Source organism: Thamnophis elegans, chromosome 8 (assembly GCF_009769535.1).
Source record: "Thamnophis elegans isolate rThaEle1 chromosome 8, rThaEle1.pri, whole genome shotgun sequence".
Taxonomy (NCBI): Eukaryota; Metazoa; Chordata; class Lepidosauria; order Squamata; family Colubridae; genus Thamnophis; species Thamnophis elegans.
The window spans coordinates 48576700-48591683 of record NC_045548.1 but is presented as its reverse complement, the minus strand read 5'-3'; the positions used below and the strand labels follow the sequence as shown (position 1 = coordinate 48591683).

General features: G+C 43.1%; 1 protein-coding gene across 1 annotated transcript in view; it reads right to left on the bottom strand.

Annotated features, from left to right (window-relative positions):
- The window catches only part of PKIA (cAMP-dependent protein kinase inhibitor alpha), a 44785-nt gene extending 38925 nt beyond the window's left edge, over positions 1–5860 (bottom strand). Inside the window, exon 1 of the mRNA XM_032223348.1 lies at positions 5770–5860. The gene's annotated coding sequence lies outside the window, so the exon portion shown is untranslated. The remainder of the gene's footprint in view (positions 1–5769) is intronic.
- Positions 5861–14984: the final 9124 nt, after the last annotated feature.

The window sequence follows — 14984 nt, the reverse complement described above, 5'->3', positions numbered from 1 at the left end:
GATATTTGGCTGCCTAAGATTGCTAGCTTGTTCAGTTTGTGCCTGTATGCTATCAAGCGTTTACCACAGGGGGACAACTAGCTCTGCATAGAGTGACTAACAGCATTCTGCAGGAGAGTTGGTGTCATCTGGGGCTTTTCTCCTCCAATTTTGCCTCTCAGTCAGTCAGGTCTGGTACCACTTACTTCCTTGCTTCTGCATGAAACACTATTAGTTTTTCATTCATCAGAATGGCACCTATTTACTTGCATTTTGCACATTTTTGAACTGCTATGTTAGTAGTACCTGAGGCAGGACTCAAATCTCTTGAGTAGCGAAAGCCAATTTTCTCCGGTTGGGAAATCCAGCATCTTTAAGCCACTGAGCCATGTGCCTGTAGTCAATAGCAATTAACTTCACAGTTACCTCAGCCCAACTCCCAAGTTCCACTAAAATAGAAGTAACACAATAACATGAGCAGACTGATAAATCCAGATTCATAGACCAAAACTACAAGGTAAACCAGAAAGAAAACTAGCAAAATAACCTTTTTTTTCTGTGCTTGCTTGCAGTTGTCTCAGTTCCTTAAGCACAATGTACAATAACTACATGTAATTGACAAGTAAATTAACTGTCAAGCATGACATAGGATGCTAATTTGGTTAAAGGTAGCAAGAAAACATGAAGCCTGCTTTTTAAAACATAGATGAATAATAGCTTTTCACGCGTCTATCCAATCTCTCTTTCCCAATGCTATTATTGGATTTGGCATGCATAAGCATCTGAATTTGTAGCTTATCCACCTGGCCACAAGAATCATGAGATGGGCTGTCACCCGAAATTTACCTAGATTGAACTTATAGAAGAAATAATGCACAATTTTCACCTTAATCTTTGGTTTTGTGTATTAATCAATGTCAACAAACTACCAAAATAGGTGAAAAAATCAAGTTAACTAATTTAATTTCAAAGACTCTTAAAAAAAAGTTATGACTTTTCTTGGTAACCTATGATACTCAAAATAGCTTTGTATTTCAACTTTGTGGTATATTTTCTGCCATCCCTGACTTAGATTTTGGCTTCTCTATAGCTATATTTCTATAATGTAGAATACAGTTTGATGCAAAAAGTGTCCTTTTTTGGATATTCTGAATTTTTGCCTCTTTGACATTGAATATTATCAAGGCTTGTTATGAGTCCTAGTAGTATATAAGGGGAGTCTGAATAAAACAACACTAAAGTTTGATGGCTGTTTCATTTTATAAAAAAAAAAATTAACAATGTGAAAAGGCTGTTGTCCTGTAGCTTCAAGACAGAATGTGTGACTGGCCATATAAGTAACTCAGGGGAATAGGGACATGAAGCTGAATCTACACGTTAACTGTGGAAGGCCACTTATAAGAAAAGGCTAAATGTCAGACATGTTAGTTTTTCCTTAGAAACTAGGAACTCAGCGGATGAGAATTTCATGATTCTTCCTATAGTATATTGATACTATATAGACATGGCACATGTGCCAGAAGTGGCACGTGGAGCCATTTGTCAGGGCACGCGAGGCATTGCCCTGTCAGCTGGCCAGTGCACATGTGTGCACTGGCCATCTGACTTCAGCCTTTTTTTGAGGCCGTTTTTCGCCCACCCCAGGCTCCAGAAGCATTACAGGATCCTGGGGATGGAGAAAACAGCCTCTGCCGCCCCCTCTGGAGCACAAAAAACCGGCCCTACGGGCAAACTGAAAGTCACTTCTGGTTTGTTCATAGGGCTGTTTTTCGTCCTCCGGAGCCTTCAGGGAAGCTTCCTGAAGTTCCCTGAAGGCTCCGGAGGACTAAAAACAGCCCTACCAGCAAACTGGAAGTCCGTTCCCAAACTTTCAGTTTGCCCGTAGGGCTGGGTTGGTTTTTTTTGCACTCCAGAGGCTTCAGGGAAGCTCCTGAAGCGTCCGGAGGGCCTCCAGGGGAGAGGCTGTTTTCACCCTCCCAAGGCTCCTATAAAGCCTATGGAGCCTGGGGAGGGTGAAAAAAGCATGCAGAAAATGAGGGGGAGCGCTGGTCATGCGCGCAGGGGTCAGGCATTGCATTATGGGTGTGGCACGCCCGTGTACAACCCACCATCACTGCTATATAGCTGCTACATAGCAATAGCATAGCACTTTGTCTTATATATCTCTTCATTATGTTTTACCGCACACTCTAATCAGTTTAGAATCAGCACATTGTCCCCAACAATTTGGGTCCTCATTTCAGTGACCTTGAAAGGTGGAAGGCTTATATATCTTACTTATATATAAATCCTTATATAGTAGCTTTACGTCCATCCTCCAGCCAATTTTACCATATATTCCAGATTTTATAATATTCTGATTCTTCTCTATCCTTTAATTCCAAGGTTAACCTATCAATCTCTGCACATTCAAGTACCTTTCTTATTATCATTAGATCGGAGAGGGTGTTGTTCTCTTTCCAATTTTGAGCAAAAGCAATTCTAGCTGCAGTTAATATATGCAATATTATATATTTAAATTTAAAAGAAAAGTAGCAGGGTATAAAACAAAGCATCTGCCTGCAGAATTTCCACCCCAATAATTCCTCAAATGCTATGACTAAAATAGGAAGCTGCAATGCCTAGCACTTAATTTGATAATATGTCTGGCTATCCAGAAATAGGACAAAGGTAATCAGACATAGAATGGAACTTCCTTCTGGAGAAGCTGATCAAGGAAATCACTTGGCATTCAAGTAAACTCTGTCCTGTGTAACTTATAATTTTAGGGCAACCATTTTATGAGAGTTCTCCAAGTATGGTCTCAACAATCCTAGTGTTCCCACAACACAAAAGGTGGCTTATGATATCCCCGACCTATTCCAGGTATGAATACAGGAGGTACACCGTAATAGTCATGGTACCTTATTCAGAATATATATTCTAAATACTCTACAAGTTGGGTCAGGCATGATATTCTAATTGAACGCATACTTAATCTGTGTGCATCTATAGTTCATCCCTCAATCAAAGTATCATATTTATGAAATAACCTTAGATCACCTCACTGATAATACTGCAGGAATTTTCTGCCTGTAGTGCAACAATTAGAAGCACAAGGGTTCCGTATAAATTCTGGCAGCCCTGGGTTTATTTCTTTACCATAGAGTTGTCCAACCTTTCTGGCTTGGTGGACCGGCTAGGTGGTGGGAAGAGGGAATGGTTCCGCACAAATGGTTGGCACGCATGCCCACTGTACACACAAATGGAGTGCATATGCACACTCACTACTCATGCAAGTGGGGATGTGTGCACGCACAGTCTCGCCCACTCCTTCCATGTCCCAGTTTCGAATGACTCAAGGCCCGGTAGTGGACCATAGCCTGGAGGGTTGGGCACCCTTGCTTTAGTTTCTTTTTTCATTTTAGAATTAAAATTTGCCTCCTTTTATTTGAGCTTATGTATTCAGGATTCTCATCATCTGAATTCCCTTTCTATTCTTTCATCATCTCTTTTTTAACTACATAAACTCCTACAGAACACCCTAGTTCCAACGAAAGTTTCATTAGTCAACTATCTCAGCTAATAGTAAATTAATGAGATCAGCTGAACCATGGTGTACACTGAAGAACGAAGGAAAATTAAGCACAATAGCCAAGATTTATACTTGTCAATATAGGCTTCCATTATAAGTACCCATTTTAAAACTTCTCAATTATTTAGAAAACAACTATATTAAGGATAAATAACAAACAATACTTTTTTGGGTATGCAACCAAAGCTTTGTAATAGTCTACATGTAGAGTCCCATGTCTTTGGCACCATACGAAGAAGGTTAAGATACTTAAGCATATATTTATGAACATGAATCACTTCTGTATCATATTAATTCTCATTTTTATCAAGATAACATTTGATTTATTCTCCTTGGATTAAAGAGGGTTGAAAATTATGAAATAGGGTTTTACTATTAAAAGAATAGTAAAATGTGGTATTTAGGCAGTATTAGCAATGCCTTCCAGTAAGCATTTCCTTTTTTTTAGCTTTACTAACCAGAACAAATGCTCATTATTTATTCCTAGTTAATTACTTTCAACAAACAGAGGAAGCTTCCTTGATGCTCAGCAGACTATTGGCATAACACATTTCACATTCTGGCACAAAGTGCATTTTCAAGCTGGAAACAGTTTCATTTATTGAAGGGAAATCATCTAGACAACCACCAAGAGGGGGGAGGTGGCTAATCCAACTGCTTCCAATATTGAAAGATTCAACAGTAAATATGGGGGCTGCTTCTTGGCACATTTTTTGTAATTGAACACAGCTAGCATCAGGAGCCCAGAAATCTTTATGGAAAAGTAGCTGATGAGAATCTCTATGAATTGAATTATGTTAAATATAATTAAATGGATGGTTACCAACCCAGCCTAGACAAAATTATTCAACTCAGAACTGAATATATGACAATTTTACATTTGACAGGGCTTTCAGGAATTTTTTTTCAAGGCGGATCAAGGCTGTTGAGAAAAAAACAAAAACCTACGATGAACGCTAGAAGGCAACAAAGAGACACAAAAGTCAACTCTTTGCTGCTACCTAGGGGCCATCTGATTTTATGCAGCCCAGATCTGCTATTCAGCACCCAGGAGTAGGGCTAGCTTTTCCAAATGTATAGATAGCCTCTTCCACAAAACGTTGATATTCTATCTATTCTGAATCGGGTCAATGAAGCATTGTATATCTAATAAAGGAGAGCACATATCCCATGTTCGCTCCCATTCAACCTATATTTACAATGATCTTGCTAAACCACGGGTCTGGGGAATTACATTTTTTGAGAACAGGTTCTTGAGCACACGCCATCAACCACTCACCGATACTTTATATCCACCAGCACTGCAAATTTATGTGTATGAATTAAAATGGCTGCTTGTGCAGAAGAAAAATGGAGGTAAGGTAACCTTTTAAGAGCAACTCTCGAGGTGGTAGCAGGAAAAATGAAAAAAGCGGGGCGCGGGTGGGGAGAGAAAGCAACAGTGAGATCGAGGAGGAATGATTAAGAATAACCCCCACCCCCACCCCCGAAACCTGAACCCGACCCTTGTATACAGCCTACCTTTCTATCAACGTAGAGTTAACGTAAGTCACGCAGTTTAAGCTTCGTGGCCAGCCCGGTGGAGTTTATTTTTGCCTGCCGAGATCCCACCGACCACCTCGGATGCCTTTCATCGGAGCAACATGCAAATTCCGAGGAGGCGCAATCCAGGATTCGCCCCACTGACCTTCCTCCAGGCTTTCCTCCCTCCCCCCTCTCCTCCCGCCGCCCCTCCGACTCGCGACTATTTTTAGGCAGCCGAGAAAACAAGCGCTGACCCTCCGGGCGCGGGGAGGCGCCTTCTGCGCGCGAAAAGGCGCCGAGGTGGGGGGGGGCTAGAGGTGGGGTACTCCTCGCCGCTGAAAACCGAAGGACGCGCGTCTCGGCCGTAAAGACACCCGCTGCTCTGCGGGGGAACCAGCCGCCGATCCCCCCCCCTTTACAAAAGCAAAGGCGGCTGGCAGGCCCCAGGGAAGGTAGCGGGGATCTGGGCTTGGATTCCGACAGTGAAACGCTCCTCGATTAGCTCCCGCTTTCCAGCAACCCCGGCACGCATCTTTCGAACGGGTTAACGAACCACATTCACATGCCTCTGGCCAAGCACGTGCTACGCCCTCCCTGTCTCCCGTCCTCCGCGGGCTCCCTTTCCTTTCTTACCTCCACCCCAAGCCGTTTAGTTACGCCTCGGGAGGAGAGCAGCGTGCAAGTCGACTCACCTTTCCGACGACCGATTTATTTAACGCATCTGCCTGGCCTCTCTGGCTGCGGCTTAAGCGGCGCGCTGGGCGCTTGTTTTCAGCAGCTTATGGCCCAGCTGCCCCCTGCGGCTGAGGTTTTTAAAAGAACGCCGGGGAAGGAGGGCTCGCCAGGCAGATGCCCGGGGGGACTCCCGCTGTCAGTCATTCCCCAGCAAACAGCTTGCAGCTGCTGATGCCAAATTCACGGCAGTCCTGCTGCATGAAGTCATTCGCTGCTCCTCCCCTATAAGCTTACCGCATTCAGCTTCTACACCACGGAGTGGAGGGGTGGCAAACAGGTTTCCCTCCCACCCTTTCTCCGTGGAAAGCTGGCTGGGTCGAGGATGCGCTTTCCTGGATTGGAAGGTGGCGAGAAGTTCGGCGTTTCTCTTGAAGGTTCGCACGTAGCAACCGGCCTTCTTGGAAACAGGGGCCGCTTGGAAGGCCAAGGGAAATTTCCCCACCTCCCTCGGCTCCGACCCCGATTTAGGAGGCTGAATGGATTCTCCCACCCAGTAGAACGCCTCTTTCCCCCTCCTCAAATTTGTCTTCAAGGGCCGACTATGCTGTGCAGAAGGCTTGACGTTTATGTGGAGAGGGAGCTCCTGCGTTACCGCTTTCCTTTGGACAGAAACGGCTGGAGAGCAGTCAAACGAAAACCTGGTTTTTCTTTCGCCTTGCAGCCACTGAAAAGTCTCCCGGAGTCTACAACTCTCTTTCAGCTTCTTAGGGCAGGAAATAAATTGTGTGTGTGCGTACACACGTATACGTGCATCTGTAAGATACACACTCAAATGCACACTTGCAAGAAAAACTAAGGTTCTATTTTTGTTTTAGCATTTCTTCTCGACTCGCTGCCCTGGTTACTATAATGTTAGCACACAATCTGAACCATTTCTGCTGCATATTCTTTCAGCTAGTAATCCAGAAAGGGTTAGCCCAGGTGACTAGGTGGCTCAGGGCCTAAGATGCTGAGCTTGTCGATCAGAAAGGTTGACAGTTTGATGGTTCAAATCCCTAGTACAGGTCTGAGTTAGCAGGGGGTTGTACTAAATGATCTCCAAGGTCCTTTCCAACTACGTTACTGTTAGGTGTGTCAAACTTAGTTTCATTAAGGGCTGCATTAGGTTTATGTTAGACTTTGGAAGGCCCGGGAGGGCATGGCCTGGCCTGGGTGGGCATGACAGCATGACATCACGTTGGGGTGAGGAAGGGCACCTGTGGTGCCTGAGTGCTCTGCCAGTGAAAATGGGCTCCCAAGCTCAGTTTGGTATACACTTATCTTCCCTAAAGGTTCACAAATGTGAGCGCAGGCACCACCTCTGTGATCCTTCCGCGCATGTGCTTTTGGCAAAAAAAATGGCCTAAATTGGGATCCAATAGAGCCGGGCGTGGATGGGCAGAGCCACCCGCTATTTCCGCTACTGGTTTGGGCGATCAGGTCCAAACCAGTAGAATGCCAGCTCTGGCTGCGAAGGTCTCATGCAATCTTCCAGCGAAAATAGAGTTCAGGAGAGCCATGTGCAGCCCTCATGAGCTCCATTTTCAGCTAGGACAGCCTCCTGGAACCCTCTACCAGGGAAAACAGCTTGAGAGGGCCGCACACAGCCCTCCTGAGCTCTGTTTTCATTGGCAGAGGCACCCTGAGCCAGTCCTTCGCTGTTTCCAGGGCGACCCTACGGGCCTTGAGTTTGACACCCCTGAGTTAGACAATTGGTTGTGGCACATCTGCATATTTTACATCACATTCCAGATCTTCTTAAGTGAGGTAGGAAGAAGAACTCTATTTAGCAAGAGGACCATCTATAGAAGAGGCCATCTTCCTCTTGATGTGGAAGAATTCTGCTCTCAAAGGAGATAGTAGAATGAATAATAAATGAGGAATATTGCTTATTGAAAGTTGATGTCAAGTCAATTCTTATCAACCAACAGGCAGATTTTCCTTCATAATGATGTCTCCTTAACCTGGTCCTTCAGATCTTCTAATGGTGTATCCATTACCATTGTCGAACTTGCTGCTAGTAATTTTTGTCTTCTCTTTCCTTTCATCTTTCCCAGGATTTAGAATCTTCTCCAGATACTTAGATATTTGATAATGTGTTGGAATAATTTAAACCTGGTCATTTGTGTCTTGAGTAAAAACTCTGGGTTGATTTATTCAATAATCCATTTGTTTGTTTGTTTTTCCTGCCAAGGCTAGTTTCGGGACTTTTGTTTTTCCAACTCCAGTATTTCTGGACTTCTTAGTCTTTTACTGTTGATGGCTGATCATAAAAGGCAGAATTTGTCTAATAATTCAGTATTTTTGTCAAATGAGGGATTTTCACCTTCCTTATTTGAGCTCTCAGACTAAGAGGGTAAACTGTTATACTATGCCATGTCCTAATATTGTATTTTCCACAGCTATGTATTTTCCATCTCAATTGGTAGAAATATTTTTATGCCTAATTAAAGTGGCCACATGATGTTTTGTTATGATTGCATTGCTTAGTGGCCAAAATTTTTGTCCAATTGTGGTTATAAGTCAAGAACTACCATATATGGTTTTACACGTGACCATCAGAAGTCAGTATATCAGCAACTTCATCCTCACTGGTATTCATCAAATACACACAGCTGTTATAGGTATTATTATATCTTTCATGATTTAAACCCCTAAGAATTGAATTCTTAGTCTACTTTGTTTTATACTGTGTGCCTGTGGTGCCCTTAGGTCAAAAAGTAAACAAACTTTTATTTGATTTTAATGGTAGAACAAGGAGACAATTTTGCTTATGGAGCAGCACAAAGTTTTGAATGATGAAAGATGCTGGTTATCTCCTTTAAATCTCTGCATGGACATGGTTACTTGCAGGACTGCCATTCTTCTGGGGTTCTTGTCCATTCCACCAGATCTGATGGGATGAGTGCTCCAGATTTCCTCTATTAAACTATGCCATTTGACAGGACCTAAGAGATGTGTCTTCTATCCCTGCTTAATGGGACTTTTCCCTTGAGATTTGAAGAGTCTTGGTCCTCCTGCCTTCTGGAAATGCATAGAGATCTGGCTCTTCCCCCACGTAAGGATGTTAAGTGAACCTCATATAGGTGTGGTTTATGGTTTGGCCCCAATTGACCGAACCGGTAGTAGCGGTTGCGGGAGGGCATGTGGGAGTACGCCCTAACTGGTAGTAAAGAAATTAGCAACCCACCTCTGAGACAATGTAAATGTAGTTGTCAGCGTTCCAAATACCATGTAGAATCAAATCAGAATCGAAGGCAAAACTATGCTTAAAGTTCCAATTTAATAAAGCAGGCATGTTGGCACATAGCTGTGGGGATTCCAACTCTGGAAGTTACATCAGAATCCCACCCAGTTAAAAGTTCATAATCTTGTCCCCACACCCACAATCCATCACATGGTCCAATCTCCTTTTTCCACACTGGCATCCATGCCCAGCTTCTTCTGGTCAGGTGTACTGGTGTGGAGACAAAGGATGACCTTGGCTTCTAGCAAAGAATGAAAAACAATACGTTCCAAAATCCTACTCCTTCTAATCCCCTCTCCCATTGACTATAATTAAAGAAACAGCATAATGAAATAAGAGAAAGTGTGGCAGGCCAAAATTCTAAAAGGAATATAAATGCAGGCCTGACAGGCGGCCACTCCTCAGAAGAAAAACATTTCCTGAAAAGAGAATAACATAAAAGTTAACATATAAAAATTTAACCACCTATTTCCACCCCTAGGGAACCCTTTGGCTTATCAAGACACTTGTCGTGGAATTGTTCTACTAACTTTTCCACTTTTAAATTCCAACTTTTCACCCAAGTGGCTTCAGACAAAGGGTAGCCCTTCCATTGCACTAAATACTGCAAGCGACCCCTATTCAACCTAGAGTCTACAATCTTTTCCACCTCGTGGTTCCCCTCCTATCACTATAGATGGTGTTTCCCCTTCTATCTCTAAAGGAGGAGAGAAAGTTTGGGTGGATGCTCTTATGCTAGACCCATTTACTGGTTTCAATAAGCTACAATGAAATTCCAGGCCAAATTTCCCTAGACTTCTGGGTAGACTGAGCTGAACTGTAAATGGGTTAACTATCTTCACTATTGGGAATGGACCTAGAAATTTTGGACCAAATTCCTTAGTAGGCATTCCTAATCTTAAGTATTAGGTAGACACAAAAACTTTGTCCCCCACATGAAAGGGGTACTGGAGCGAGCAGTGTTTATCAGCTTGCTTCTGGTAGGCTTCTGCTGCAACTGCTATAGCCTTCTTCGTATTCTCCTATCCTTTCTTTAGCATGTCCATCCATTCATTCAAAGACATGGAGGAGGGAGGTTCTTTAGGCAGCTCAGGCATGGGAGAAAATTCCATGCTACTGGTAATCTGGAAAGGAGTAAATCCAGTGCTGCTGTGACTTGCATTGCTGTACGCCACTTTGGCGAAGGGTAGCAAGTCTGACCAGTTGTCTTGCGGATAGTCCACAAAACACCGGATGTATTGTTCCACTACCGCATTGGCTCTCTCAGCTGCAAAGCTCATGTTGGGAAGAACCTCTGAACTCTGAACTCTGTGGACTCCATGGATCTCAGGACCTGGCTCCAGAATTTAGCTGTGAACTGGACTCCACGGTCTGAAATGATCCTCTTGGGCAATCCATGCAGGCGATAAATGTGTTTCACAAACATTTTCGCTAATTTCTTTGCAGACGGCAACTCTGAGCAAGCGATGAAGTGCGCCTGCTTATAAACCAAGTCCATAACTGTCCAGATTACTCTGTTTCCACTGCTGTCTGGGAGTTGCACAATGAAGTCCATTGCGACCTCTTCCCATGGTCTGTTAGGGCTGGCCACTCGTTGTAGCAGTCCAGACTGGTCTGTTGGGAGCGCCAATTTCATAGGTGTCATCAGCTTATCCTGGCTTCCATTACTGTCATGCTGCGGTTTTCTCGACAAACATCCCCCAACAAGTTTTTGGGTACTTGTTGGACAGCTGGGGTTTTTGTCTCTGCTGCAGGTTCTGGGCTCATGGATTCAATCATCCATTTTTCTCCAAAGGTGGTATTGGCTCATCCACAATCATCAATTTCCTACCACCATCTTCCCACTTTATCGTAGGTTTCCACTTGTCAAGCCATGCAAGCCCCAAGATTATTTTCTCTGGCATCTCTGGAGCAACAATGAATCTGAGAAACTCGCAGTAGCGGCCCACTTGTAACTTCACCAGTTCAGTTACTAGCATGGGTTGGGCCCCTCCAATTAGCATTCCATCTACCTGTTCACCCCGAATGGGATAGGCTAGAGGTCTTGTGCTTATGCCTAGTTGCTTGACAGTCGATGCGCTGTTTAAGCATCGAGCGCAACTGGTGCTCACAACTGCTTCAACTTCCCCCTCCAACCCCGTCTTAGGCACTTGGAGGTTGACTTGGAAGGCGAAGGGGCGGATGGGTGCATTCACCATTGGGTCATCTTCAGCAATTTCCTCCTCTGATGTCTCCCCCTTGGTAGGATTCTTTGTCACCTTAAGTTGGGGATCCTCTTCCAGAGCGTGTTTGCTTTTTCCCTCCTCCGAGGCCTCCCCTTTGGTAGGACTTTTTGTCATCTTAAGTTGGGAATCCTCTTTCAGAGGTTGTTGACCCTTTTCCTCCTCTGAGGCCTCCCCCTTGGTAGGACTCTTTGTCACCTTAAGTTGGGGATCCTCTTCTAGAGGTTGTTGGGCCAGTTGATTCTTTTGTGGTGGCATCTGGGGCCTTCTCTTTTCCACCATGGCGGTTGGTGCGCCCATTTGTGGCAATGGGGCTGGAGCCAAGCACTCTGATGCTTTGTGGCCAAGTTGACAGCAAAGGTGGCATTTTGTTGTCCACAAGGAAAGGGACCTAGTTACATCTCTAATGTTCCTAAACTTAGGAACCACCTCATCACATTTTTCCACCATCAATTCTGTAGCTAACCCCTTGGTAATCTCTTCTTCCGTTGTTGAGAACCTTTCTCTGTAGGAAGGTTGGGCAAGAACCTTTTGGGGCATTGCAGGGGAGACTGGAACCGGTAGGGAGGTCAAACCCTTGGTTGGCCACTCCATGGTGCCGTCTGCTGAGGAAGGGCAGGTACCAATTGGAATCCCTCCCATCCACGACCTGGGATTAAGACCCATCCCGAGGTGCTTGAGTCACAGGTTGCAGTTTATCCAATGATGGCTGGTAAGGGGGTTTTATTTGCCAAGGGCCTCTCTTCTGGCTTGGGGGACTTTCCCATGTTGATGGTCCAGGAGTTACCCATTGGAATCTTAACCATCCATACTCTGGGAAGAAAGCCCAATTTAGTGGTGTTTCATCCACTAGCTGCAGCCCAATTTCTGGTGGCTGGTAAGTGGAGGATGTGTGCCAAATCCCTTCTTGCTGGCTGGGTTTAAAATCCCATCTTGCTAGGGATTCTGTCTTCAACTTAGTTGCAGGGCATTGGCTCATTTGGAAGGAGTCAAAATCTCCACTCCAGGGTTTTTCCCAAGCCTTGGCTGGGGAAAAGGAGGGATAGAATGCACTCACATTTAGTTGTCCGGAATGGTCTGGGATCTCCATCGGAGCTGACTGCATTCATTCCTCTTTTTTCCAACCCCCACAGGCTGGGCTTCTTGCCAGCGGCAATGATTTTTAAAAGCGAAACTGCTTTTGCCTTTGCAGATTTGCAGAGGAACGTCTCATCTCAGCTTCTTATCTCAAAAGGCTTTCTCCTAATTGTTCGCTGATGTTTTACGCTGACCGGTGTGGTTCAGCGTTGGAGAAACAGCAAACCTCACCAGCCCCCCGCGAGGGAGGGGTGCTGGTGATTATTTTGAAGAGAGAGTTGGAATGATGTCAGCATTCCAAATACCATGTAGAATCAAATCAGAATCGAAGGCAAAACTATGCTTAAAGTTCCAATTTAATAAAGCAGACATGTTGGCACATAGCTGTGGGGATTCCAACTCTGGAAGTTACATCAGAATCCCACCCAGTTAAAAGTTCATGATCTTGTCCCCACACCCACAATCCATCACATGGTCCAATCTCCTTCTTCCACGCTGGCGTCCATGCCCAGCTTCTTCCAGTCAGGTGTACTGGTGTGGAGACAAAGGATGACCTTGGCTTCTAGCAAAGAATGAAAAACAATACATTCCAAAATCCTACTCCTTCTAATCCCCCCTCCCATTGACTATACTTAAAGAAACAGCATAATGAAATAGGAGAAAGTGTGGCAGGTCAAAATTCTAAAAGGAATATAAATGCAGGCCTGACAGTAGTGGACTACAAGTAACTGTTCACATTTGTGTAGATATCACCTTACATTGTACATTCCCTTTAATATTGAGCAATTAAGTGGTGGCATTTTCAGGGTTGATTGTTTTACTTGCGTTTGTTTTCTTCTATGAACTAATGGCCCTTCCAGTTCTAATATTCTATACATATAAATGGAAAACTTCATGCAATGGTGAATCCTGGTAAAGCAGGATTCTCAAAATCCTCAGCCAATTATCCTATTTTGTCCAACATGTGGGCTAACATTTCCCAGTATTTACGAGTGATGTTGTCTGTATTATGTCTTCAGAATCAGAAATATTGATTACTGTACCTCAATTGGAATGAATTTCAATTGCTAGACTGATAGACTATAAACCAACCTAAATGCTTGAGGTTGATTTTGCTTTTTCTGATTGCCTAGAACTTACAATAGCATTTCTAATCTGTTACCTACTGGTTATTTTGGACTAAAACTCCCATTGCATTGCTAACGTGGACAGCATTAAGTTGAAGAAGAATAAGAGTAATATTATTTCTAAGAGTAATATTATTTCTGATGTTGGACATGCAAGTGTACTAATGAGTTTCTTTTGACATGTTCAAAGTTGTTGTCTCTCTGCATAAAATAACTACACCCCTAGAATAATACACAGGTTAGTATAACTACTGATATATACTAGTCAACATAGGCATGTATTTTCCAGCTTGCTACATCATATAGCTTTCAATATGGATCAACATGCCATTCCTGAACTAAAATAATTTCAGTCTTTTTCTAATAGATTATATCCTATTATACCATCTGAAGAGAATAGTTCTTTTCTCCTATTGCCACACACTATATTTAATGTTTTCTGCCCTTTCTTGTTCTATTTACTACCACACATATAGTATGATTTTGATTCTAAATGTCAGTGTTCCTTCCAACATGACTTTATACAATTATTTTTAATTGCTTGCAAAAAAATAGCAACTATATATACTGTGCATATTCCACATTTTGTGTTCTAGTATTTCTCATGATGGGCCTTGAAGCAGCAGATCAAGGAAAAGGTATTCTGGAAACACAAGCTCATAAAATAGAATTTCACATGAGATTTAATTTTGAACCAGTTATGTCTTCAGAAGTTGGGAGGCCTGAAGACAAAAAAACCAGAACATTTGTGCCTTAATCTTTTAATATCTGCTCTCAGGAAAAGAAGTCTGAACATTTTGATCTTGTTCACTCCAATGACATAATTATGTCACCAGCTGCACCTCTTTTATTTCACTGGCAAAGGAAGTAGAGAATGTTTATTTTGTTGCAGAGTCATTGTGGGCGAAATAGACTTTACTGAATCACATGCTATCATAAAAATGCTATTGGGAATAACCATTTTCAACCATGTTAGAGTTCTTAAAAGGCCCAAATGGTCAAACCTGCTATTTTAGTAGCTATTTTTAGAATTTCATGTTACCATTTTATTATTGGATCAATATACAAAATGAGTTCCTGACAAGAAGGTTTTATGAATTTCCTCTATTTGCTGCTGAAACAGGCCTGGAAGGGCCTTTCAATCAAAATGAGTGTTTATATGTGTGTGAGTAAGAAAGAGGAAGGAAAGAGTGGCAGAAATAATAGTTGCGTGTTTCCAAATGTTTCTTGGGGACTTCATAACATCTATAAATGAAATATGTCTTACCTGGTGAATAACAAATAAAACCCCTATGAAAACCAAAGTTATGAGAATGCAACTTTTACAGTGGTGCTACATATAGCACACTAGTTCCATTGAGCCAACTCTAAAGATAAAAAACAAGGAGCAACTGTATTTTGAATGTTACCAAGAGAAATGAAGTGGAAGAAGAGCTTTTAGTCAACTTTTCATTGGTGCGGTAGCCAAAAGGTGGAATCAGCTCAGGAACATCAAGCCACACAAACACACTTAAACACAG